The sequence below is a fragment of the Sciurus vulgaris genome, assembly GCF_902686455.1.
Source record: "Sciurus vulgaris genome assembly, chromosome: 1".
NCBI lineage: Eukaryota > Metazoa > Chordata > Mammalia > Rodentia > Sciuridae > Sciurus > Sciurus vulgaris.
This window is the reverse complement of record NC_136461.1, coordinates 99,940,607-99,967,555: the sequence shown is the minus strand read 5'-3', so window position 1 is coordinate 99,967,555 and position 26,949 is coordinate 99,940,607. Positions and strand designations below refer to the sequence as shown.

The 26,949-nt window shown below is 37.2% G+C and overlaps 3 pseudogenes across 3 annotated transcripts; 1 reads left to right on the top strand and 2 right to left on the bottom strand.

Annotated features, from left to right (window-relative positions):
- Positions 1-1,243: 1,243 nt before the first annotated feature.
- LOC306646809 (ATP synthase F(0) complex subunit B1, mitochondrial-like) lies at positions 1,244-2,040 on the bottom strand (annotated as a pseudogene). Its single transcript has one exon. The product of its transcript is annotated as an ATP synthase F(0) complex subunit B1, mitochondrial-like (transcript).
- A 12,995-nt stretch (positions 2,041-15,035) lies between these two features.
- Positions 15,036-16,369, bottom strand: LOC306659714 (bifunctional phosphoribosylaminoimidazole carboxylase/phosphoribosylaminoimidazole succinocarboxamide synthetase-like; annotated as a pseudogene). The gene has a single exon. The product of its transcript is annotated as a bifunctional phosphoribosylaminoimidazole carboxylase/phosphoribosylaminoimidazole succinocarboxamide synthetase-like (transcript).
- A 4,018-nt stretch (positions 16,370-20,387) lies between these two features.
- On the top strand, positions 20,388-22,568 carry LOC306654233 (olfactory receptor 6P1-like; annotated as a pseudogene). The gene is made up of 3 exons: positions 20,388-20,477; positions 21,810-21,862; positions 21,953-22,568. The product of its transcript is annotated as an olfactory receptor 6P1-like (transcript).
- Positions 22,569-26,949: the final 4,381 nt, after the last annotated feature.

Here is a 26,949-nt window from a genome sequence, read left to right as displayed (position 1 = left end):
ATTTTCATGGGGGGGGAGAAACAGGCATAACAGATAATTTCCAAACTTGTCTCAAATATACTAGTTTTATTTGCAAAAGAGACGAGAAATTCAAGCCTAGAGCACTTTCAAGTTGAGAGTTAAAGAAAATTGGCATATATTAAAGACAAAGTAAATTGTAGAGAGTTACTAGTTTTCAAAGGGAAACAGATAACAAGATGGATGGCAGAAGCCTTCCTATACTCTGAAAAATACCATGCATTGACCACAGAAAATATTCTTTCTAAGGACCATGATTTTATTGGATTAGTTTGCAGAGCAATATATACTTTGGGGCATCATTAAAACAATTGAACAACTGATCAAAAATTAGTGGAGTTTAGCAGGTATTTATGGCCATGGAGACTGGAAGAGAACACTGAGAGTAACACTATCATCTGTAATGGTTAATTTAAATTGTCAGCTTGATTGAATTGAGAGATGTAGAAGATTAAGAGGCTTCTGGGTGTGTCAATGAGGGTGTGTCTAGGAATGACTGGCAAGTGGGATAACAAACTGAAGTGGAGACCTTTCCTAAGTGTGGGCAGCACTGTTCAATAGAATGGTGGCTTAGATGGAATAAAAGTTGGAAGAACAAAGAAGCAGGAGAAAATGCGAGCTTAATTCTTCTTGAATGAGTTTTTGATCACCTGAAGATATCAGATTCTCCTTCACTTTTCCAAAGCAGACTCTGCCAGTGATTCTCCAGGGAGTATCCAGAAACTTTTGGTCTTTGACTTGGATAGCATCACTTATCGCTTTTGTTCTGAGACTTCAGCATCTTGAACCGCACGGTTACTAGTTCCTCTAGCTCTCCAGACTGCAGATAGCCATTGTAGTCTATTCCACTCCTGGTTGTGTGAGACAATCTAATAAATCCCCCTTTATGTTTTGTTTTAATCATTACTTTATCGAAAGCTGATAGAATTAATTATAAATTTAAATTGTAACTTGGTAATCTTTCACCAGGCACTATGTTTTAATAAAAGCAAACTGCTCTTTCAAAAGTGGTCAAAGAACAACTCAAAATTCAGAGTAATGATGAGAAATATCTGACTGGCCTACAGATTTAGCTTTCTCACTAAAAGAAACTTCAACTTTTCTTTTTTTAGAAATGGTAAACTATAATTTCAGTAGATAGCAATACAGAAAGATTTTGTCACATAGACTAGTTTCCATTTATTCAGTCAACTGTGTTTAGCTGTTTCAACTGGGACAGATACATTTACATAACTGGCTGAGCTTGAGCCTTTTTTGCAAGCAGCTGGAGATCTGCAGTGCACTTGGCAATCCTCTCCTTTTCCTGCTATGCTGAGATTCTTTGTACCATGTGCTTCTCCACTCAGTTTATCATGTACTCTTGTTCCTTTTGATGCATCATATTCTGCACAGAGATATGATAATTCAGGTGATTTCTTTACCTCCATGTATACTTTATGTAGCCATTTCCAGTAAGTAACCTCCAAGGTCATAGCAATATTATTCCTCTGGACATCAAAAAGAGAGTGGTGCTTCTGAACCAGCACCTGCTGTGACTTCTCCAACTCAATTAAATTCTGGATTTGTTTGATGGAAGCCTGTTTCACCTCTTTTAGTTGGACAATTTTTGCTCATTGAGATTATCAATAAATTCTCCAATAAGGGCATCATATTTTTTAATTACATAGACAAGTAACTCTACTATTGATATGGTAGAGAAGTTCTTTGGGGTAATCATACATTTCTTTAGATAGAAAATACAAGATAAGCCCAGTTCCACCAGTTTTAGGACAACGAAATTGGAAGAATTCCTCAGGGATCATCCCAAGATGAACTTTTCCTCTATATTCAGGAAGAGGTAGTAGAGAGGCAAGATGTGGCTGCTCTGTGTGAAAGATTCTTGTTGCCTGCAATACCCTTGGTCTCAGAAAGGCTGCATTCCTGAGACAGGGGGTTGCTGTGGTGGCAGCAGAAATGACCACCCATAAGAGCATGGTCAGCAAATGTCCAGGCAGTAGGCTTAGTGTCCCTATGACCCCAAATGGAGACTCTGTCAGGGGCAGGAGGAAGATGGCCACTCACTAAATCATACTTCCTGTTGATTCTGTTCCTCTAGAGAATCCTGATTAATGCAGAAATTGTACCAGGAGTGCTTCAAGAGAAAGAGAATTGTAAGGATGAATTTCCTTAGTTGGTTTTGGGGTTTCTGGAGTTGACTCTCTCAAGTGGTTAGGCCAAAAGTCTTTCCTACTGGTAGTATCGAGAGCACTGATAATACATGGTGTGAACTATTAAAATAAAGAGATGCATAGAGTAAATGCATTTGATGGTCCCAATATTCCACTTGTAAAAAGCAAGGAGTTTAGTGACTCTATACATGATAGCTTTGAACAGTTCTGGAAAACTAAGAAATGTGATGATTTTGGGTGGTTGTTTCTGGCTTAACTGGACAAAGTAACAAAGAAGAAGGATGAACTCAGAAATTCAGTTTCTCAGCTGCAGACACCCATAACTAATCTGAAAGCTGCTTGGTGTGCTCTGAGGGAGAATCTTCTCTCTGGTAATCATAAGGCTGAGGTTGCTGAAAACCAAACACAAACCCTCATCATGCAATTGGCTGAATTAAAGCATAAGTTTAACTCTCAGTCTCAAAAGGTGTTTCTGTTAAAGTAAGGGTGCTTCTTGGAAAAGAATGGGATCCTGTAAATTGGGGTGGCGATGACAACATGGTGGGAATCTGAAGGGGGCTGTGGACTTCGACCGCCCACATTCTGATGAGTTTATTTTTCCACAAGTTGTTGAGCCCCCACCCTTAGCCATGACTGAGGCATCACCACCTCCACCCTTCTGTGGCATTGGCTTCTCCATCTCTCCTGGAGGGAACTAATCTTGCTTTGCCTGTGGAAATAGTAACAACCTTTCATGATTCAGTTGCTCAGCATAAAAATATTGAGACTCCTCAGGACCCACATTCACCACCCACTTTTTCCTCCAGGACTATAACTATATCCAAGTCTAAGCGGGCCCCAGAGGTGAGGTACAGAGTGTGACCCATGAGGAGTTATACTACATTCTGATAGAAATTCTTTTCAATTTCATACAAACAAAGGGCTGGGGAACATGTGTGGGAATGGATTTTAAGGGTGTGGGATAATGTTAGAAGAAACATAAAATTAAATCAGAATGAATTTATTGATATGGACCCATTAAGAAGAGATTCTAGACTTAATGTAATAACTCAAAGTGTTAAAAAATGTGCTAATAATTTGTTTAGATGGTTGGATAGAGAGGGGATCCAACCATGGCCTACTATGAATGAGCTGGAAATGCCTGACATCCCTCGGTTTACTGCTGATGAAAGAATTCAGAGGCTCAGAGAGATTGGGATGATGGCATGGATCTGTCATATATGACCTTCTCTTTCATATATGACAGGAGGGTCCAGAAGATGTGCCCTTCACCAAAACTATAAGAAACAAATTTGTGAGGGGAGCACCAGCATCCATGAAGACCTCTGTCATTGCTCTTCTTTGTATGCCAGACCTTACTGTGGGAGCTGTGGTTAATTAATTGGGAGACTTAAATATGATGGGAATAATTGGATCCTGGGGAGGGTCCAAGTGGCAGCCCTCAATTGCCAAAGACAGGGTGGTCATAGTTACTGTAGTAGACAGCAACGGGAAAGAAATGGAAAAAATGTTCCGACTCATGTAGATCTCTGGGGTTAGCTAATTAATCATGGTGTTTCTGGAAGCCAAATAGATGGGAAACTCATCAAATTCTTACTTGACTTATGTAAGCAGAAAAATTCCAAATCAATGTACAAAAATCTTCCCTAGATCATAACAGCAGAGAATCATGGAGCTCCAACCACTTCCCAGATTTGAGTCAATTTATAAATCCAGAATCCTTTGAAAAAAGGGGAGGCCAGACCCCATTGAGGAAGGACCCCTGGTACAGTGCCCAAAATCTTTACTGTTAATCTTTCTCCTATCCTTCCTTTGTCACCAGTTTTCCCGTTATGTTCTTTCCAGTTCCCTGACCAACCAGGCAAACCACTGGCTATGACCCAATGAATCAGGGGATATAACTCAATTGGTAGAGTGCTTGCCTCACAAGCACAGAGCCCTGGGTTCAAATCCCCAGCATCACCAAAAAAAAAAAAAAAAAAAAAAAAAAAACAACCAAAGTGCAGTCTTAAACTTCCTTTTCTAAAAAATTCTTTTTTCTTTGTAGATGGCCACAATACCTTTATTTTATTTATTTGTTTTTAATGCGGTGCTGAGGATCAAACCCAGTGCCTCACACATGCTAGGCAAGTGCTCCACCTCTGAGGTACAACCCCAGTCCTGGAACTGATTCTAATAAGCTAAGATGTATGTGAAAAACTCTGGAGAACACACTAAATATAAATACAGTGAAAAACTCATTAAAGATATAATGTTACCTTACAAAATATTCACTTAGTGCAAAAGAAAGCTGTGATGGGAGAATAGAGAAACAAAAAGTCATGAGACAAATAGAAAACAAAAGTAAAATTATAATTGTAAAAGCAACTACATCAATAATATCATTAAATATGGTTGGCTGAGAAATCTAATTAAGAGCAAAGATAGAAATGATCCAACTATGTACTGTCTATGAGATGTACACTTTACAATCAAAGATATAAATATGTTGAAAGTTGAAGGCTACAAAAAGACATAAAGCAGAAAATCACAAAGTTATTATAGTGCCTATAATAACATCAGACAAAATAAACTTTAAAAAAAGGTGCTACTGAAGCTAAAGGATAAATTGGATAATTATGAGGATAAATATCCCAGGAAGATATAGCAATTATAAATATATGCAGGCATTTAATACAGAGTGCTAATACACCTGAAGTAAAACCTGAGAAAAATGAAAGGAAAAATAGACAACTCAAAAATGTCAGTAAGAAACTTCAATACCCCATTTTAAAATAATGGGGATAAAACAACAATACTGAAAATCAACAAGGAAATAAAAACTTGGAGAATACTAAATACTGATTATAATTAACAGAATTTAAAGAATACTACTCTTAACAACAAAAGAATATACACACTATTCAAGTTCACATGGAACATTCTATAGGATACACCATGTGCTGGGAAATAAAACAAACAAAAAACTTAAAATAATTGAAGTAATACAAACTATGTTCTTTCATCAGAATGGAATAAAATTTGAAATAAATATTAAAGGAAAATTTGGGAAACTCACAAAAATGTGAAAATTAAACACAATAAGTTACAAATGAAAAGGAAAATAAAAAATACTTTGAGATTAATTAAAATCAACACATGATTTCAAAATTTAAATGATGAAGATTGAATTGTGCTAAAATAAAATTTACAGCTATTAATGGTATGTAAGAAAAGAGAAATATTTAAATCAATAACTAAAATTCTACCTTAAGACACTGGAGGGCAACAAAATAAACCTAAATCAAATAGAAATAATGAGAAAAGTCAGACTAAGGAGTAACTAGTGGAATATATAATTGAAAGCAACAGAGAAAACCAATGAATTCAAAAGCTATTTCTTTGTATAAAAAAAGAATAAAATTGGCAATTTTGATCAAGAAAAAAGAGGAAACTCAACTTATTAGAACATAGATGAAAGAGGAGATATTACTATTAACTTTAAAAAACAAAGAGAATCAGAAAGAATAATGTGAACAATAGTATGTCAAAAAATTAAATAATTTCAACAAAAGACCTTAAAAGATATAAGCTATCAAAATTTACTCAAGAAGAAATAGATGATTTAGGTAAATCTACAATAAGAGAATATAATGGATTAATACTATTTTCAAAGAAAAGCCCATGTAAAATGGCTTCACCATTGAATTCTATCACTGAAAGAGGAGTTAACAGAAATTCTTCTCAAACTCTTTCTAAAAATAGAATAGAGGGAATAATTCTGGCTTCATTTAATGAGGCCACAAATAGCCTGTTAAGTACCGTTGTCCCAGATGTGAACACCTATTAAAACTTAAATTTAGCATCAAATATGGCATTTACACTAAATTTTAAAATAAATATTGTTTTTCTAGAATTCTGTTTTTGAGAAAAGTGATAGGTGAAGGATTAGAGCTTTTGAATATAAATGAAAGTATATATAAAAGATATATAAAAAATATAAGCTCTATATTGTTATTTTCAACATTTTCAATTATTTTCAACCTTTTACCTGTGTCAAATTCATTGAAATTTTCACAGAATTGAAAATTGAGAATTAATGGGTCAATTATCATACCCAAAGCAAACCAGACGGAACCAGAAATGTATACACCAAATCTTTTATAAATCTGAAAGGAAGCATCAATATACAAAAAGAAAAATACCAAATGTAATCCAGTAACATGTGAAAGAAATTATATACCATAACAAAGAGGTATTTATCCTGGGGACATAGATTAGTTTACACTGTTATCCCCCTTCCCCCAGCTTGTCAATACTCATGTTTTTAAAGTATGATACCCAATACAAGAAGGTTCAGCGGTGGAGCTATTAGGCAGTGATTAGAGTGGCAATCCCATCAATTGATTAATCCATTTGATGGATTAATAACTTCAATGTATTATGAGTAGTTACTATGCAGGTGGACATGACTAGAGGAAGTAACTCACATGGGTCATGACCTTGAACTACATTTGTCCTTGGACCACTCCTCAACTTCCTGGCTGCCATGAGCTGAGCACCTTTCCTCCATCATGCCTTCTGCCATGATGTTTGGCTTCACCTCAGACCCAGAGCAATGGATATGGCTGACTATAGACTGAAACCTCTGAAAACTTGAGCCTGAGCCAAAATAAAATATTCTTTCTCTAAATTATTCTGGTCAAGTATTTTGATCACAGAATGAAAATATGATCAACAGAGAAATTAGTACCAAGAAGTAGAATTGTTGTGACTAACCTGACAATGTAGTTCAGAATTCTTTGGAACTGCTTTGTGGGAGAAGTTTATAAATGTTTGGAGATGGAGACTAAAGAATTCTTATAATGTCATAAAGAGAATATAAAGAGCAATTCTGCTGTGAACCCAGGAGACCAGAGTCCTGATACAAAAGTGGACAGTAAAGTCTGTACTCATGAGAATTCTATTAAGAATTGGACTGGAGGCCATTCATGTTCCATTCTGACAAAAAACTTGTTCACATTTTGTTTATACCATGAGATTTTATGTGAGGCTGAATTTAAGAGGATGGACTAATTAATCTGGTGGAGAAATTTTTAAGGCAGCATAGCATTGAGGCAGTGGCATTATTATTCCTCATGACTTTTAGCCAGGTTCACTGTGAGAATTGGGATGAAACGCAAAGAGTAAATATCTGAAAAACCTGTAATTTGACTAGAGATGAAGCACATGTAAAATTGGAGCCAGGAAGATGTGCTTTCTGAAGCGATTATAGCCACTGAAGAGAAGCGAATTAATTTTAGCAGAGACAATAGGAAAAATGCCTTGAGGGCATCTCAGGAATCATCAAGAGCACATGCATGGCAGGCTCAAGTATGTAAAAGTGAAAATATGTTTGAGAAGAGGTCACAGGGGCATTCTAATTGCATAAGCGTTCCCAGAAAGTTGTTTCAGCAGGATTCATTTCACCACACTCAGCCATTCAGTAACTCAGAACCTATTATAGCCATAGCCCAAGGGTACCTGGATACTGCTCCAGCTGGTATCAGATCTTGGTTTTGTCCACATGATGATGATTCTCAGGAATGCAAGATGTTGGAGTTATGGGGCCACAGATTCCACTGAGATTTCAAAATAAGACCTGGAAGACCTGACAAAGTATAGAAGGGTTCAAATTTTTGTGGGCAGCTTCTGAAAGGGTAATTTATGAAGCTGTGAGAGTGAAGCTGCAGCGGAGACCTCAGGGATTAAGGTATGCTAGGAATGTGGAACATCTGTAGAGGAGAACTACAGGCAGAAAGCAAAGTAGCCACCCAAGAGAAAGTCCATGTAAGGCGCAACGGGCAAGGCCATATGGTCAGGACTGCCAAGCACTTTGTGGTCCATGTTTCAGTACCATGTGCTCCAGATGCCAAACATGGGGACACAGGACTTAGTATTTGCCTCACTGCTTTTGTCTCAATCCTTCTTTCTATTTCCCATTCTTCCCTTTTCTAATAGGATTGTTTACCCTGGGCTGTTGTATACTGGATGTATATTGGATGTCGGTAACTTGCTTTTGATTTTTACAGAGGCTCATAGATAAGGATTGCCCTGTATCTCAGAGGAGGCTTTGGAATTGGGCTTTTGAATTATGCTAGAACTGTTAAGACTATGGGAATTCTTGGAAATGAACTGAAGATATTTTGCATTTTGAAGTAGGTACGAGTTTTAGGGGCCAGGGGCAGAATGCCATGGTTTGGGTCTATAAATTTTCCCCCAGAATCTCATGTGTTTAAAGCATAATCCCAAATTCAGCAAGGTTTGGAAGTGGGGATTTTAGGAAATTGTTAAGGCTATAACATCAACAGTGGATTAATCTATTTTAAAGATTAATAATTTAAATGGACTACTGTAGGAAGTGAGCATGGATGGAGGAAGAAGCTTACTGTGGACATGGTCTTGGATTATATATACCCTTGAAGACTGTGACCCTTTCTCTCTCTCTCTCTCTCTCTCTCTCTCTCTCTCTCTCTCTCTCTCTCTCTCTCTCTCTCTCTCTCTCTCTCTCTCTCTGTCTCTCTCATCTTTGCTTACTGACTGCAATGAATTGCATCTTTCCTTCACTAGGCCCTTTGTTATGGTTTAGACGTAGTGTCCCCCAAAAGCTCCCGTGTGAGACAGTGCAAGATTTGGAGGAGAAATATTGGATTACCCCTTAATTTAATCAGTGAATTAATCCCTGATGGGATTAACTGAGTAGTAACTGAAGGCAGATGGGGTATGACTGGAGGAAATGGTTCATTGGGATGTGGCTACGGGGTATATATTTTGTATCTGGAGAGTGCTCTCTCTCTCTCTCTCTCGCTCTCTCTCTCTCTCGCTCTCTCTCTCTCTCTCTCTCTCTCTGTCTCTCTCTCTCCTTCCTGTTCACCATGTGAGCTGCTTCCCTCTGCCACACTCTTCCGTGATGATATTCTGCCTCGCCTCAAGCCCCAAGGAATGGAGCTGGCCTCCTATGAACTAAGATCTCTGAAACTATGAGCCATCAAATAAACTTTTTCTCCCCTAAAATTGTTCTGGTCAGATCTTTTAGTCATAGCAGTGAAAAAGCTGACGAATATACCTTCTTCCATGCTTTGCTGCTTCACCTCATTTATAGCAAGGAAGTCATCTAACTATGGGTGAACCGCTGCATCTGTGAGCCAAAATAAATATTTCCTCCTCTAAATTTTTATTGTTGTGAATTTTTCTCACTGATGAAAAGTTAATGGACACAAACATCAACAATAAGTTAATCTAACACATCAATTAGTAGACTAAGAAGCGAAGATTACATTTTCATCTAGCTCAAAAGATGCAGAAAAAGCATTTGACAAAATCCAATACTCTTCCATAAAAATGGCTTAAATAGAAGAAAATTCTCCCACCTGATAAAAGGCATCTATAAAACAAATGAAAACTATCAAAACAGCTAACACCATATTTAATGATCAGAGACTGCATGCTCTCTCCCTAAGATCTGGAGAAAGGCAGTCTACAAACAAACCAAACGAAACATTCACCATATACTGAAGAAGATACTAGTCAGGAAATTAGGGAAGAAATGGAAATAAAAGTCACCTAGATAAGAAAGGATGAAGGAAAATGATTTCTATTCATAGAGAACATGATCTTATATATAGAAAATCCTAATAAATTCACCAAAAACTATTAGAACTAATACATGATGAGTTACAGTATACAAGATCCATATACAAAAATCAACTGGAGAGGAGATTTCTGGGAAGATGGAAGATTAGGAAGCAACAGAATTTTTCTCCTTGCCCAGATAGAAATTGCATTGGTAGAATCTGACTGATGTAATTATTTTAGAATTCTGTTTTACTGTAACTTCTATGTGAAAGCTTGCATGATAAATTGTGGTTAAATTTGGTTAAAGTCTTGGTAAAAAAGCAGATTCCCATCCCCCAACTCTTCAACTGTGAGGCAGACAACAATGCACAAGCTTCTGGAGATCCAGGGTGAGCAAAAAAGAGTGCTGTTGTCCAAGTATCAATGATTTATGTGCTGAGAGCTGCTTCTGATCAGAGATGCAGACAAAAAACAGGAATGATCACTGTTATTTTACCTCTCCACATTGTTGTAAGCTCTTTCTCTCTGGCTGGTTGAAGTGACTTTCAGAAAATATGATATTCTGGTGTCTACTTATCCCCCTTCATTTTATTCTTCTACCCTTTTGGAAGCCAGATATTGGAGACAGTCATTCACATTTAATGGCATGAACATAGAAAAATAAAGGTCACTGTGCACAGCCAGAGGGAGATATATGATCACAGAACAGAGCTGTTAAGTGCCATAGTTTGGATCCAAAAGGACATATGTTAGGGCTTTGTCCCTAGGCAGTGACACTGGGGGAACTTTTAGTAGATGGGGCCTAGTGGAAGGAAGTTAGGTCGTTAGGGAATTGAGGAAATTCCCTTTATAAGGATATCTCTGGATTATTACCATTTTCTTTTTCTTCCCGATGCATTAGATGAACAGGCCTCCTCCACATATTCTCGCCATAATGTACTGTGGTGCCACAGGTCCAAAGCAACAAGGCCGAGTGACTATGATCTGAAATCATGAGCCAAAATGACCTCTATGGTTTAGATGTGAGGTGTCATCCAAAAGCTCATGGTTAGAAAAGAATTTTCAGAGGTAAAATGATTGGGTTAACAATCACTTTTTAATCCACAGACATGGATTAACAGGGCAGTACCTGTAGGCAGGTAGGGAGTGACTGGAGGAAGTGGGTCACTGGGGAAATGCCTTTGGAGTTTACATTTTGTCCCTGGTGCACTGAGCTCTTTGCTTCCTAATTGCCACGTCCTGAGCTGCTTTTCTCCTCCACACTCTCCCACCATGATCTCTGCCTCACCCTGGGTCCACAGCAATGGTGTTGACCTTCTAAGGGCTGATACTTTAGAAATTGTGAGCACCAAATAAACGTTTCCTCCTCTAAAATTGTTCTTGTCAAGATTTTTTTGGTCACATCTGTGAAAAAGCTGATGAAAACACGACCCTTCCTTCTTTTGATTTATCTTAGATGTTTTTCTTAAACTTTTATTTCTATATTTCAGAAAATCTACTTGAGTACACATTGAAACAAGAGCACAACAAAATAGAATGTACTTCAAATGTTGACTATACAAACCATTATAGTTCAAAGTGAGACACTGGTACTTTCCTCCTTAAACTCTTATTTATTTATTTTTTAATGTACTTTTACTTTTTTACTTTTTATTTGTTCTTTTTAGTTATGCATGACGGTAGAGTCTATTTTGGCATATTTATACAAACAAAGACTGTATATTACCATCTTAAACTTTTAACTAAAAAATACATAAAAATTAAAATAATTAAGAGAAAGAAAACAAACTCCAGGTACTAGAGCTAACTGACAAAAATTTATGCTCACCTGAACTTCCAAGTGACAGTAGAGCCAACACTGATGTGTCTTCATACATGCCAGGGCTAAGTGAGTGGCACTGGCATGTTCTAGCAAAAGCCCAGAACCAGTTGTTAATATGTCCACAATTAAGAAACTGACAGACTTAAACTACCATGTAAAATGTTACATGTAAACTCTATAGCAATGCTGTACTAGGTATAAGATTTTTAAATTTTTCTTTTAATAAAATAACTTTTTATAAACATTGATGTGGCTGTGTTACTGTAGTATGCTGATTTTAAGTCCTTTGGGTATAAACTGAGGAGTAGGATAACTGGGTCAAAAGTGGGGGTCCATTCCAAGTTTTCTGAGGAATCTCCGCACTGCTTTCCAGAGTGGCTTTACCAATTTGCAACTCCACCAGCAATGTATGAGTGTACCTTTTTCCCCACATCCACACCAACATCTATTATTGTTTGTGTTCTTGATAATAGCCATTCTAATCAGAGTAAGATGAAATCTTAGAGTTATTTTAATTTGCATTTCTCTAATTACTAAAGATGTTGAACACTCTTTGATATATTTATTAATCACCTGTATGTCTTCTGCTGTAAAATGTCTGTCCAGTTCTGTGGTCCATTTATTGACTGGGTTCTTTGTATTTTTGGTGTAAAGTTTTGTAAGTTCTTTATAAATTTTGGAGATAAGTGCTATATCTGAAGTGCATGTGGAAAAGCAGCTCAATTCACAATAGCAAGATTGTGGAACCAACCTATATGCCCTTCAACAGATGAATGGATAAAAAAATGTGGTATATATACACAATGGAATATTATTCAGTCATAAAGAAGAAGAATATTATGGCATTTGCAAATAAATGGATGGAATTGGATAATATCATGCTAAGTGAAATAAGACAATCCCCAAAAATCCAAAGGCTGAATGTTGTCCCTGATAAGTGGATGATGATATATAATGGTGGTGGGGGGGTGGTGAGAGAAGAATGGAGGAACTTTAGATTATGTAGAAGGAAATGAGAGGGAGAGGGGGTATGAAAAATGATGGAATGAGACAGACATCATTACCCTATGTACATGTATGATTACACGAATGGTATGAATCTGCATCGTGTAGTTCCTGGACAGCTGAACATGGTAGAATTCTCTAAAATTTTCTCTGCCAGATTAACTAGTATATCATATTTAAAGTGATCCTTTCACAAAGTCTCAGGACAAAGACAAAAGAAAACATAATTTTTTTGCAATAATGTAACATAGATGACTTTTAGTTCAATTTCCAATAAAGACCTTAATTCCATCTGAGACCTCATGAGCATAACCTTTACTGTGTGGATTTCTATCAGCATTCTATTCTCCTGAAACTTCACCAGAACAACCCATTTAGATCCATTATATCATTCTAAGTTTTCTCTGCTTGTTTCTCCAAACTTTTCCAAATTCCTCCTGAAAATCAATTTGAAAGACTTCTGAACTAAATTACTAGTTACAGTCACAGCAACTACACCACTTTTAGTATCAATTTTCAGTGTTAGTCAGCTTTTTATTGCTGTGAAAAAATACCTGAGAGAATTAACTTAAAAAGAGGGTAAGGCTATTTTGGCTCATAGTTCCACAGGTTTGAGACCATGATTAGTTTACTCTGTTGCTTTTGGAACTATGGAAAAGCCATACATCATAGTGGTAGCTCTATGGTGGTGGAACACATGTACCTGATCACAGCCAGAAAGGAAAAGAGAGGAAAGGAAGGGCCAGGATCCCAATATCTCCTTCATGGCAACACCTCCAATGATCTAACTTACTTCCAATGTGCACCATGTACTAAATGTTCTACCACCTCTCAATAGCGTCACAGACTGGAGACTAAGCCTTCAAGACATGAGTCTTTGGGAGACATTCAAAATTCAGACTATAGCAAGGATATATTCAAACAGTTCTACACTGAGAAACATTATAATTTTGCTGTAAAGTGACTAAAACAGATGGCTGTCATTCAGGCAGTGAATGTGAGGATTTTATTCTATCTCAGAGGAGACAGAGCACCCAACTTCACATTCAGTGTATCACCTGTGTCTAGGACTAATTGTCCCTGAGGTGACTTAAACACAGTCCTGTCGGAGGAGGCAGGTCTCCGTGACAATAGGTCCTAAGGGGCTATGTCCCTGATGAGGGACAATCCTGATGATAAAGGCTGGTCATAGCTGCTGCTGTTGGTTTCAGGACCCACCTGTTCGACCTCTGTCCTGTCATGCCACAAATGACTGAGACCATCATGAAGTATGAGCTTTCTTGAAATGTGCCTGGGACAGACCATGCCAGCCCAGAAGGAACAGGTAACCAGCCATTGACAAATGCCCAAGGACAGAGGTGAGAGTGAAAGTGGAGAGCAGGCAAGCAGGGAACTTGGGAAGCCTCTGTGGGAAGAGTTGCCCTAACACACAATGGATGCCCTCAGATCCTCCAGTGTTCCCTGTGGTTTGGAGAAATTTAAATTTCCCCAGATGTTCAATGTGCTTCAAATCTGAAAAATCTTAATGATCTAAACATTGCATAGTGAATGCCTGCTATTTTAATGCTATAAGCATGAATTATGATTATGGAGATGGTAACTTTAAAATACATTTGAAACATTCACAGGTATAAGGGATGTTTTCATTTTTGTTCTTTTTAACGAACATGTCCTGATCTTTATGGGATACAGTGTTATATTTCAACACATGTTTATGACCAAAGTAGGGTAACTCATATTTCCATCTCATGATATGTGTTTGGGGTCTTTAAGCTTCTCTCTTATAGTTCTTCATAACAGACAATAGGTTACTGTAAATTATAGTCTCTTACTGTTCTGTCAAACATTGGAACTTATTATTTCTGTCTCACTGTGTCTAGGTACCCATTATCCAACCCTCCTCTGTCTTGTCTTTCCTTTCCTTTACACTTCATAGCCTCTAGTAATCTCTCTTCTACTCTTTTCCACTTTGAGACCAACTTTTTAGCTTCTACATATGAGAGAAAACATAAGGTACTTGTCATTCTGTGTCTGGTTTATTTTGCTTAACACAGTGTCCTCCAGAGACATGCATCTTGCTGCAATTGAGAGGATTTCATACTTTTTTTTTTTTTGAGCTTTGTCACAGGATTTTATTAGCATTTATAAAATATATTTCTACCTAACAGTGACCACATCGTAAAGAGATTAATTTGAAAACATTTCTACACTAATTTCACTATCTATTAAGGAATACTAATATGAACAGCTGATCTTTTAATTCAATCTTACAGAAGTGTTTATTCACTAATAAATTTTGTTTTCTGTTTTCTGTTTTCAAAAAATCATCTTTTCATCTTGCTTTTTTTTCCCTGCAGCTAAACTAGAAATTTGTACTTTTTCTGCTAAAAAACAAAAACAAAACAAAAAAAGAAGTGACAAATTCTTTCTTATAAACTGCATTCTCTGATTTTCCTGTCAGCCTGCTTCAAGAAAATCCATGTGTTACAATATGCTTGCTCGCAGTTTGGCCCATATCAAATGGTTGTTTAATCCAAATATCTGAGCCACAAACTGAGCTGATCCTTCTGGAGAAAGTATGGTGGAGCAACCGAGACCACTGGGTAATCGAAGTGAAGACCACACTTCCTGAGCTCCCCAGTCTGGTGTGAGGGAAGGACAGCTGATAACTGGATATGCAGTGTTACCAGACATCACTGGGCCCAAACCATTGCTTCTACCTGCCACTGCCACAAATACAGTAGGAATTCCATCCCCTTCATATTCAGCTTTAATCCTCAGAGTTTCATCTGGTCCTTTATGGGCAGATGTTACCCGAAGTTCACAGGGAATTCCATAATTTCCACAAGCCTTCTTGATTTTTTCACAGTGGCTGAGATCAGAAGTTGAACCCATCAGTACTATAACCCTGCACTGACTTTCTGACTTCAGAAGCAACTCTACTCTCTCTGCAACACACTCAAAGTTTTTCTTTACCATCTGGATCCCTTCAGGAGTTACTTCCTTGAGGTCACGATAAGACTGTCTTTCTGCTGGCTTCGATCCCCTGATGGCTAGAGTCTCCAGGAATCATTATCAATAACATCAGCAAGAACAATTTCTTTGGTGGTTACGTCAACACCAGATTCAATCTTCATATCAACTAGTGTACAGTTCTGAGGCAACCAGGATTTCTCCAATATTTCAAAAATAGCTTGTGTAGCATGACTCATGATATCCACTTCAGTTTGGCCTATAACAACGCCAGCAAAGCAAAGTTTTGCAGTAATTAGCTGTTCCTCAGACCACTGTGGATCATTATTGGCATCATCCTTGAAAAACATCTCCACTTTTGGTGGGTAAAACTTGTATCCTTCCTTGACACCAGGATTTCTTTTGAGAAAAGAACCAGTTGCTATTCTTCTACAAACCCATTCAATTGGAATCATTTCACACTGTGGTGCAATGAAAGCTGTTTCTCCATATTTTCTCGTGAAAGCAGTTTTGATACCTGCTTCTTGTAACAACTGAAAAATACAACTGGTAATTTTATTGGAGATTGCAGCTTTTCCTTCCAGATGATTCTTTCTAGCTGCATTTCCTGCTGTAATCTGGTCCTTGGACTGCAGGAGGACTTTTCCTGGACTATCTACCAATTCATAGACTTCTTTGGTTTTACCCTCATAGAGTTTCTTGCCAATGTTCAGTATTTCAGCGGTCGCCATTATACTGAATGGATTGGGAGCAGCGACCACGCCAGGAAGAGGCTGAAATCTGGAAGAGGGAAGCGGCCTATTTCATACTTTTTTAAATAGCTAAATGATATCCCATTTTGTACACATATTTTCTTTATCCTTTCATCGTTTGATGGACACCTCAGTTGATTTCAAATCTTGATGGATTGTGACTAGTACTAAAATAAAGTTGGGTGTGCAGGTATCTCTTTGATATGCTGATTTCATTTCCTTTGACTATTTACTCTGAAGTGAAGTAGCTGGATCAGATGGTAGACAAAATTTGTTTTGTTTTGTTTTCAGAGGAGCCCCCATACTGTTGTCTAATGGTTGTGCTAATTTACATGCCCACCAACAGTGTTAAGAGTTCCCTTTTCTTTGTATCCTTGCCAACATTTATTGTCTTGTGCTTTTTTGATAATAGCCATCTGACTGGTCCCAGATGTTAACTCCTTATGGTTTTGATTTGCATTTCAAAAGAGATATTTTTAAGTGAGACTGTGGTAAAACTTTGGAAACTTATAATGATGTTGAATAAGGCAGGAAATTATTTATGGTAAGGGGAAACCCAGAAAGCAAAGGGCAGTGGTAAGGAAGCAGGAGTCAATCTTAAAATCTTTTGGGGATGATGTTCTCTTTGCCCTAAGACCAGGCCCAAAGTCATACCTACCATGTCCATATTAACACAGACTGAATTCAAATCCAATTTTAAACAACTATGGATAGACTTTAACTGTCATACGTATAGAAGCCAAACAAATGAACATAGTTTTACATAAATGAGCCCATCTGACTATACCCAGGGACACATACTTCTTTCCATAGAACATATATAGGATAGAGGTTAGGTTTGTAGTCATAACTCCATGGATAATCTGCACTTATCCAAGTGTGGCCATTTCCTAAATGTGTGGCCTTGAGGAAAAAACCACTCATATTTGTTTCAATTACAGATAAAGGTGCTTAGACCCATGGTGCTGTTGTGATGATTAAGTCAGTATATGGAAAGCACTCAGTGTCTGGCGCACCACAATGCATTTCACTAAACCTTCCTTAATGCCTGTGGACACAGACTGAGATGGCAATTAGAACTCCAGTCAGTTCTCAGTAGCTGATTCACTGAATTCTTAGCTAAGGCATTGAGAGTCTTCAATTTGTAATGATCACAAGAAGAATTCAAGAGAAAAAAACAAAAACAAGTTTCCTTCAAAACAGGGATGTGGGATGTGAGGGCGATCTGGCTGCGACATCTGTCACCCCATTGATCGCCAGGGTTGATTCGGCTGATCTGGCTGGCTAGGCGGGTGTCCCCTTCCTCCCTCACCGCTCCATGTGCGTCCCTCCCGAAGCTGCGCTCTCGGTCGAAGAGGACGACCTTCCCCGATAGAGGAGGACCGTTCTTCGGTCAAGGGTATACAAAACAGGGATGTGATGATGTATGGGGCTCTACCAATGTGTCTCTGATGAATGTCTGTGCTGTTTCCTGGGGGAACCATAGGAGGCCAGAAAATGGAGTGTCAAAGCTTCATTTATGTAACATCCAGAAATTCAGAGCATTTTGCCTGTGTAAATAACCAATTAAGTGATCCAAAAGATGTTTGCATGGTTTCAGGCCCACAGACCTATGGAATCACCAATGTTTTCTAAAATAACAATCTATTTATTTTACTTTGTAAGCTAAAACCTCTTCAGCCAAATTTTCTGTTTGTCATACTCTAATGATGTAGGAATAGCATATTTCAGCAACAGCAGCACTATTTGACAGCATTATTTGTCTCTGCCCCTGAGACAAGACAAAATATTACATTCCCAGATTTTTCAATTATTGCCTTATTTACTTAAATCATCTGATAACTATTTATTGGTCACATATCAGGTATAAAGAACTGACTTTCAAGTAGGATAGATAAATAAGAGCTTCTGCTCTTCAGTAGGAAAAGTGCCAGTAAATACATTACCTCATAGATCAGAGTCATGGTCACAGAGACATTCATGTTTATTGCAATTATTCATGTGCAAAAGACCATAGTTAAAAAACAGTGTGGCACCTTGAAGAACTCTGATGTGCTGGAAGGTTAAATCATATGGATGAGCAATAGGTATTAGGCCGGTTGACCGTGAAAGGAGCATTCAAAGCAGGCAGAAGATGGTTTGCTGAATACCATTAATATCCTTTAGTCCTGAGGACCTAGCAGTCGAGAGCTGCTCTTGATTCTGGAAGAACTGCATTGGAAGGAATCATCAAGCTCTTCCCCATTAATTATTTTTAGGAATATTATTTGTCAAATGAGTAGGTTGCATTTAAAGAGCTTATCACTGGGTTGATGTGAGAATTTCAGGTTCAGCTGTCCTGTGCTGTCTTGATGGTAGAATGCTGTTCTGATGTCATGAAAATCTCCAAGTGCTAACAGAGGAGAAAGGTGGTTTCCAAACTGATGAGAAAGAAGAGGCATAGCCCAGCAGTTACAATAAATAGGTAAAGAAAGAACCATTAAACACAAGTCCATTGCACACCGATATACTCGGTGCGATAGGAATGATCTGAACAGTGTACCCAGACGTAGTCTATGTAGGAGAACAGCTTCCAAAAGGGAGGGCAGGTTTGAAGCAGGGCACAAAAAAGGGGAAGAGATGGTACCCAGAAGAGATTAGGGACCAAAGTTGTCTTGCCTGTAGAAAAGTTTTGGCAATATCAAGCCAATTTGAATCATAAACAGGATTCCATTTTCAACAACTGAGTTAAAAACCAATGATAATGATAATGTGAAAGGTTAGAGAGGAGTGGACAGGAAATTAGGGTTACAAGTACCTCTGGGCACAAGGGCTTCATTTACAGACTGGCTTTTAAAGTGGCTGCAGAGCCTACAAATGGACTAAGAAAATGAGCAGACACTTCACAGAAGAGGATCTACAAATAATCAACAGATACATGAAAAAATGTTCAACATCTCTAGTAATAAGAGAAATGCAAATCGAAACTACCCTAAGATTTCATCTCACCCCAATTAGAATGGTGATTATCAAAAATACAAGCAACAACAGGTGTTGGCGAGGATGTGGGGAAAAGGTACACTCATTCATTGCTGTTGGGATTGCAAATTAGTGCAACCACTCTGGAAAGCAGTGTGGAGATTCCTTAGAAAGCTTGGAATGGAACCACCATTTGACCCAGCTATCCCACTCCTTTTTTATATATCTGAAATGAAAAGTCAAAAGGAAATTGATGCTGAAATCTTTCTCATTTGTGGTAATAGACATGAATGCACATAAGAACTGAAAAAAAGCTCAATCCACATTATTAGAAGTTGGTTTTCCAATAAATTTTTAATATTGTTTCTAATATAGTTTTTCAAAATTTATTATATATTTGTTATTTTGGCTAAATGTATGCTGAATGTATAATATCTAGAGGAAATTATTTTACAAAGCACTTATAATCTCAAGAGTACAGAAAACAAAAAACATGTAGACATTATAGAGAAATCAATAAAAGACTTACAATTATACAAAGACATTACATTACTATGAATTGTGACTATGATGAGATAAATAATGTAAAAATTCCCATATTTTAAAGACACTTATTTACATAATTTTTGAAATAAGTATCAGTGGGTACCATGGCTTTGATATTTAGATTCCATTGAACCTATAAGTGATATAGTAGTTTCATTTAGAAAGGTCAATATTACTGATGCAGTGGAATTAAGAGTTCATTTAACTATAGAAATGTCTGGTTAAAAGAATTTATCAAGCTGGCATAGTATTTTAAATTTTATTTATTTATTTATTTATTTATTTATTTATGGTACTAGGACTTGAATTCAGGGGTGCTCTACTACTGAGCTATATCCCCAGTTCTTTTATTTTTTTTTAATTTTAACATAGGGTCTTGCTAAGTTGCCTAGTGCCTCCTTGAATTACTGAGACTGGCCTTGAACCTACCATCTTCCTGCCTCAGTCTCTGGAGTTGCTTGGGAATACAGGTATATGCCACAGGGCCCAGCCCTTTTAAATTTTTCTTAAAGGGAATAAATGTAAAGGGCTTAAGTCCTGCCAAAACTGGAAATGACTGATGATATCTCACATATGACCCTAGCACAAGTCAAATTTGCAGTTTTACCAGAGGTTCTCTGGAGATATCAGGTCACTGGCAAGGTTGATAGGAGACAGGAAAGGCATAGCAGAATGATTAGGGGGACCACCTCTTTTCTTTTGCAGTCTTTCCAATTTCCTGTGGCTGCTGTAACAAATTGACACAATTTGCTGACTTAGAACAACAGAGCTTTACTCTCTTATAGTCCTGCAGACCAGAAGTCAGAAATCTGTATCACTTGGCTGAATTCAAGGTGTTGGCAGGGTCATGCTTCCTCTGGAAGTTCTGTGAGTGAATTCCTGCTTTGTCTCTTCTAGCTTCTTGTGACTGCTGGCATTCCTTACCTGGTGATCAAGTCATTCCAACTTCTAGGGCCTGCAATCTCTTCTTCAAATCTCTGCTCCATATTCACTTTGCTTTTCCTCTCTGTGTCTATTTCAAATTTCTCTCTCTTTTTTAAAGGGCCCTTTGCATTTAAGGACCATCTAGATAATCCAGAATAATCATCTCATCCCCAAATTCTTAATTCGATCACATCCAAAAAGTCTTTATACCATATATAAATTCCAGAACTTAGAACATACATACCTTTTTGTTTTTGTTTTTCAGTTTTTATCAGGGTCTCACTATGTTTCCCAACCTTGTCCCAAACTCCTGGGCTCAAGCAATCTACTGCCTCAGCCACCTGAGTAGCTGAAACTACAGGAACCACCACAGTACACAGTATGCAGGATATTTTTTTAACCTACCACATCAGCCCAGAAATAATGCAGTCTAACTCTGGCACAAAGAATGTACTGAAAAAATAGTTGTTAAATGAATTGAAAAAATGTACTCTTTTCTGAAACAGAGTTTCCTAATCTCTATTCTGAATTGTTTCTCTAGTTGTGAAGGAACACTTTTCAAACCAACCTTCCTTCTGCTTATGTTGCTTTGTTTACAGCTCAAAAAAATCTCTTTGAGTTACAACTTCTTAATTTCCTGTGAGAGATAAACTCTCAGGCTCCAGTTTGCTATTACCTTCTTTGATATATTTGTTCTTTCAATAAATATGGAGTAAAGATGCTATAGGACTCAGGAGTTTGTTGATATTACCGAGAAAGTGAAAGAAGAGCATGTCATGGATTAAAACAACAAGAAGAATCAAAATACCAAGACTGGTTCTGAAATCTCTCAGTAAGTATTCATCAAATACCATGGTTAAGATTGCTAGTTATTAAGTCCAGTCCTCAACCCTGAAATGGAAGGTAAAACAGCAAAATGAAGGAAAAAACGATACAGTAATAATTGATAATATACCACTGACTTTCTTTAGTGGTTACAGTCTGTGAGAAGATGTTAGAAGTTTGATCCACCTGTCTTTCGACCTTTTTCTCTTCCTGTTACCTTTTCAGGCACTCAAGTGGACAGAGATCATGAGAAATTTGAGTGGAGGCCACGTGGAAGAGTTTGTCTTGGTGGGTTTCCCCACATCTCCACCCTCCAGCTGCTCCTCTTTGTCTTCTTTTTTGTAATTTATCTGTTGACATTGTTGGAGAACATGTGTCCTGCTGGCCATGATGGCCTCTGACTGCTACCTGGTCATCTGTGATCCTTTCCGATACCCTAATCTCCTGCCTTCCAGCCTTACCACTCGTCTTGCTGCTGCCTCTTGGGGAAGTGGATTCTTCAGCTCCATGATGAAGCTTCTGTTCATTTCCTGACTGTACTACTGTGGACCTAACATCGTCAACAACTTTTTCTGTGTGTCTCCCCACTGCTTAACCTCACCTGCTCTGACAAGGAGCAAGCAGAGCTGGTGGACTTCTTGCTGGCGTTGGTGATGATTCTTCTGGTGGCTGTGATTTCATCTTATGCTATGATCATTACCGCCATCCTGAGGATCCCAACTGCCCAAGGATGTCACACAGCTTTCTCCACTTGCGCCTCTCACCTGGCAGTGGTTGTCATCTCTTGCTCCTCCACTCTCTTCACCTATGCATGGTCCTGAGCTATATATCTTCAACCACAACAAAATCATCTCTGTGCTCTACACTGTCATTGTACTATTCCTCAACCCAGCCATCTACTGCCTGAGAAACAAGAAGGTGAAGGATGCCTTCCAAAAGTCAGTCTTGGGCAGATGCCACTATCCTCAGGATGGTCCAGACTGATGTGTGGCAGATCCAGGCATGGAGAAAGTGACAGAGTGTTAATCGGACCTCATCAAGGAGTTGCAGAGTGGGCCAAAAGGGAATAAAGTATCAATAGTCCACAGTTTATCTAAATACTGTCTAGGAATCTTCTAATAAGCTACTGATTTTGTATGGGAGTTTCCAAATTAAGTTTGGTTTAGCTTCTTGTTAAAATGAAGAATTCCAGAATACACATGGAGAGTCTAATAGAGTATATCTGAGTTGAACCCCACAAGAACAATTTTTTTAAAACTTCCTAGGAACTCCTGTTTAACAAATGGTTTCAGTTTTCCTACTTCAAACCAAGTTCATTACTTTGTACATGAGAAAATCTAATATGAGAAAAAGAAATTTTGAAGATCCATATTATTAATCCAACTTTTATGAGAAAATGTAAAATTACACATTCATCCCCAAGAAAAATCTCATGTCATCTAATAAATACCTATCTCTATACACCTGATATCCCACTGAAAGTCAGCATAGAGAAATGTGCTGCTTGGTATTAAATCATATATGCATCAATGAATATGGCTAAATACCCTCTTCATTTTTAAATCTCAGGAGGATATGAAACTGGTTAACTGATTGAATATCAAATAGGTAGTTGCTAAAGTGTGTTAGAAAGCTTTTACAAAGATTCTTCTCCAGCATTATAGGTCGCATTTGTTTCAACTTGTTGGTGTCTGGGCCATACTGTTATCAAATATTAAAATTTTGTCCCCAGGCAAAGGACCATATGAACAGAAAGTGTCTTAATATGAGAGAATATTTGAGAGCCATAGATAGGATGCAGATATCTTTGTGATGAATGTGATGAATCAGGTTCATAGCCTAAATTGTAGATATTCTACCAAGTTCCCTTGAGTTTTGCAAAGTTGTCTGAATCATTCAGAGATATTATTGTATCTAGACTGTAGATTCATTTACCCAAATTTCAACATATTGAACCAAATTCAATGGTTACTTAGATATAGGATACATAAAAAATGAAATAAATATGCAATTGAGCAAATTCTAATAAATGCAGATTATTAGTCAGCGCACAGTTGCCTATTTTGACCCAGGCTTTGGAAGGAAAAGAAAACCACTTGATCAATAATAATTTTAGATTTTGTAGTATCTAAAATAATATGGCCAAAAATAATCTGGCATTTAAACAATGTAAGTTGCTTTGTTTCATAAAAATTCTAGTCTTAGAAACTTCTCTGCGTATGATTAAGTTTACATACATTCTCTTTTCACTTCATGGAATTATGAAGGGCATGGATTTTATGCCCTTCATAAAGTTCAGATCCTAGATGCAACAAATTTCAGTTTGCTCCTGACTTTACCATAAAAAAGTTATATGATCAGAGACAAAGAACTTTACTTCTCTGCTCTTCATTTCTTCTTTTTATGATGAAAATAATATCATCTACCTCATGTACTTATTGTGAATATTAAATAAATAATATGGATGTGAGTGAAAGGTTATTAAACTCTTTTCTCTTTCTCTGTGAATAAATTTGAACTAGGTTTAACATCCCACTTCTGATTCCTTGGAAATATTGCTAAGCAACATTGCTTATGACACAAATTACCTCTGACTCGTACATGCCCTCTGGACTGGGAAGATAATACATACATACATTATAAAAGCCCAGTGAGAAATAATAGCTCAACTACTTCTATAACTTGTCCTTTTTTGCAGGGAATTCTGAAATCAATGGATGCCCTTGAAACTGACACAAGTTCACACACACACACACACACACCAAAAAAAAAAAAAAAAAAAAATGACTTGACATGGCAAGAGTGGTACAAATAGCACTTGTAGCAGATGGCTATAAATGTCCAGCCCTTCCTCCTATAATATGTAGACAAATATATATAAGAAGAATAGAGAACATGAAAACTAGGCTAAAATGGCTAAGGCAAGCATAGAGACCAGGATAGAGACCAGTATTTGACATTCTAGCAAAGATGTGTGATATATTCTGATCCTTGTTAAGAGATAAAAGGAAGGACTTCACTAACTCAACCCAATGGCACCTCAGTACAATATCAGGTTCAGGTTATATAATCGAGAATGCTAACTTTCTAATCAGCTTGTTATCCTCTCCAAATAGTTACAGGGATGCTTAACACAGAAAGCATATGATACTGCAGTGACAAAAATGACAATAATCATGGGACTTTAAATTCATTGAATGCTCAGTGCATTATATCCCAGAAGGTCTTCCTAAACTTCACTGGACAAACACATACATTTGATGCCTGGCATCAAATCAACTTAGAGAACCGTAGAGTGGGAAACACAGCATCCCCTCAGGGCAGCATTAGCAGTTTCTCTTAAGGGGAAAGAGTACTAAAAATAGACAATTGGCAAGATTCTGCCGTTCAAGATCACAGCTGAGCTATGAAAATGTGAAATTTGTACTCAGGAGGACAGAATCCACTTTATCTTGAAATCCTCAAGCCCCATAAAATAATATTTCCTCTTTGAATAGATATCATTGTTGCCTGATATGCACTATATACTGTATTAGGAAACAATGAATTAGGTATTGAGAACTCTTAGCCCAAGAGTTTTAAAAATTTTTTTAAGGGATTCAGTCTTCCTATGTTCCACCAAATTTTCTAAATTAAATAAACAGGACTTTTATTTAGGAATTTGCATACTGTAAGCTCCATGTTTAGTTTGAATAAAGACTGGAAAGATGATGTAGAAGAGAAGTCTGTTAACACAGGTCACTTAATTGGAAATAACTTTATTATTTTATTCAAATATTTGAGAAATTTCCAAAGTGCCAAGGATTCTTATGTTCATATGAAAGTATATTTCAGAAGAAATTGGAAATTAACTTTTCCCTGAAGACCTTCTATTAGCTAGACATGATATTCATAAATAAGAGGAAATAAAGGAGCTTTCATTCACAAAGAAAGTGCTGTTCTAAACACCTTATATACATTAACCTATATGTTCATCACAAGAATTCTAAAGAAAACTATTCTTATTATATATTTTCAATTAATAAAAAGAGAACAGAGTATCTTGCCTTAAGTAGTGTAGGTAGGACATTTCTGAGCCAGAAAGTGTAACCTAGGGCTCTAGCTTCATAGTCCATCATCTGAGCTATTTACTCAATACTAACTTGTGTTAATGTTAGTATATCCTTTTAAAGATGAAGAATATCATACTTGGAGAAGCAATTTGAGAATTGTTTCCATATCTCGACAAAAAGCAATGAAAACCCACATTTTTTTCTTCTAAGTTCATGTCCTTTTTGCATTTTACCTCTTTGAGTGACCTGTATCACATTTTCCTTCTTTATGTCAGGAAGATGGATTAAATTTCAATGGTCTTAACCTTGGTTTCAAACTTACTTGTATTTTAATAACAGAGGAGGTTGTGATTCTTTTTAAATTTTTAAATTTGTTCCAGTTAATTCTGCTAATTATACATAATGGAATACATTTGTGCATTTTGATAAATCATATATAAATGGAGTATAATTTCTCATTTTAAAGGCATAAGTGATAAGTGACTCACATACTAGGAATTTTAAGATTTTTATCAGATTTCTCATCAGAACCATTGGAGGCCAAAAGGCAGTAAATTGCTGTATTCAAAGCACTAAAACAAAAATAAATCCTGTCAACCAAGAATTCTATATCTAGAACAAAATTATCCTTCAAAATGAAGGAGACATTAAAGCAGACATTTCAAGAAAGACAAAATGCTTGTAAGATTTTTTTTTTAAGCCACAAAATTTGTTCAGCAAGAAATGCTAAAGGGAGTTCTTTTTCACTGCTGTGACTGAAAGATCTCACAAGAAAAATTGTAGAGGAAGAAAATTTTATTTGAGGGCTCACAGTTTCAGAAGTCTCAGTTCATAGACAGTAGGCTCCATTCCTCAGGGTTCGAGATGCAGCAGAACATCATGGCAGTAGAGTGTGGCAGAAGGAGGCAACTCACGTGATGATCAAAAAGCAGAGAGAGAGACTCCACTGACTAGAAACAAAATATATACCTCAAAGCCATAACCCCAATGACCCACCTCCTTCAGTCACACCCTACCCACCTTCAGGTACCACTCAGTTCATCCCCATTCAGGGAATTAATTTGCCGATTGGATTAAAGCTCTCATAACCCAATCATTTCTCCTCTAAACCTTCTTGCATTGTCTCACACATGAGCTTTTGAGGGACACCCACATCCAAACCATAAAAGTAGATTTATTTGAAAATAAGTTTATTCCATCCTTTCATCCTTGCTCATCTAAAAAAGCAAGGGTAGCTAGGCTAATATCAGACACAAGAGACATTAAATCATAAAATTTACAATAGACTAAGAAGGAAAATAAACATATTTAAT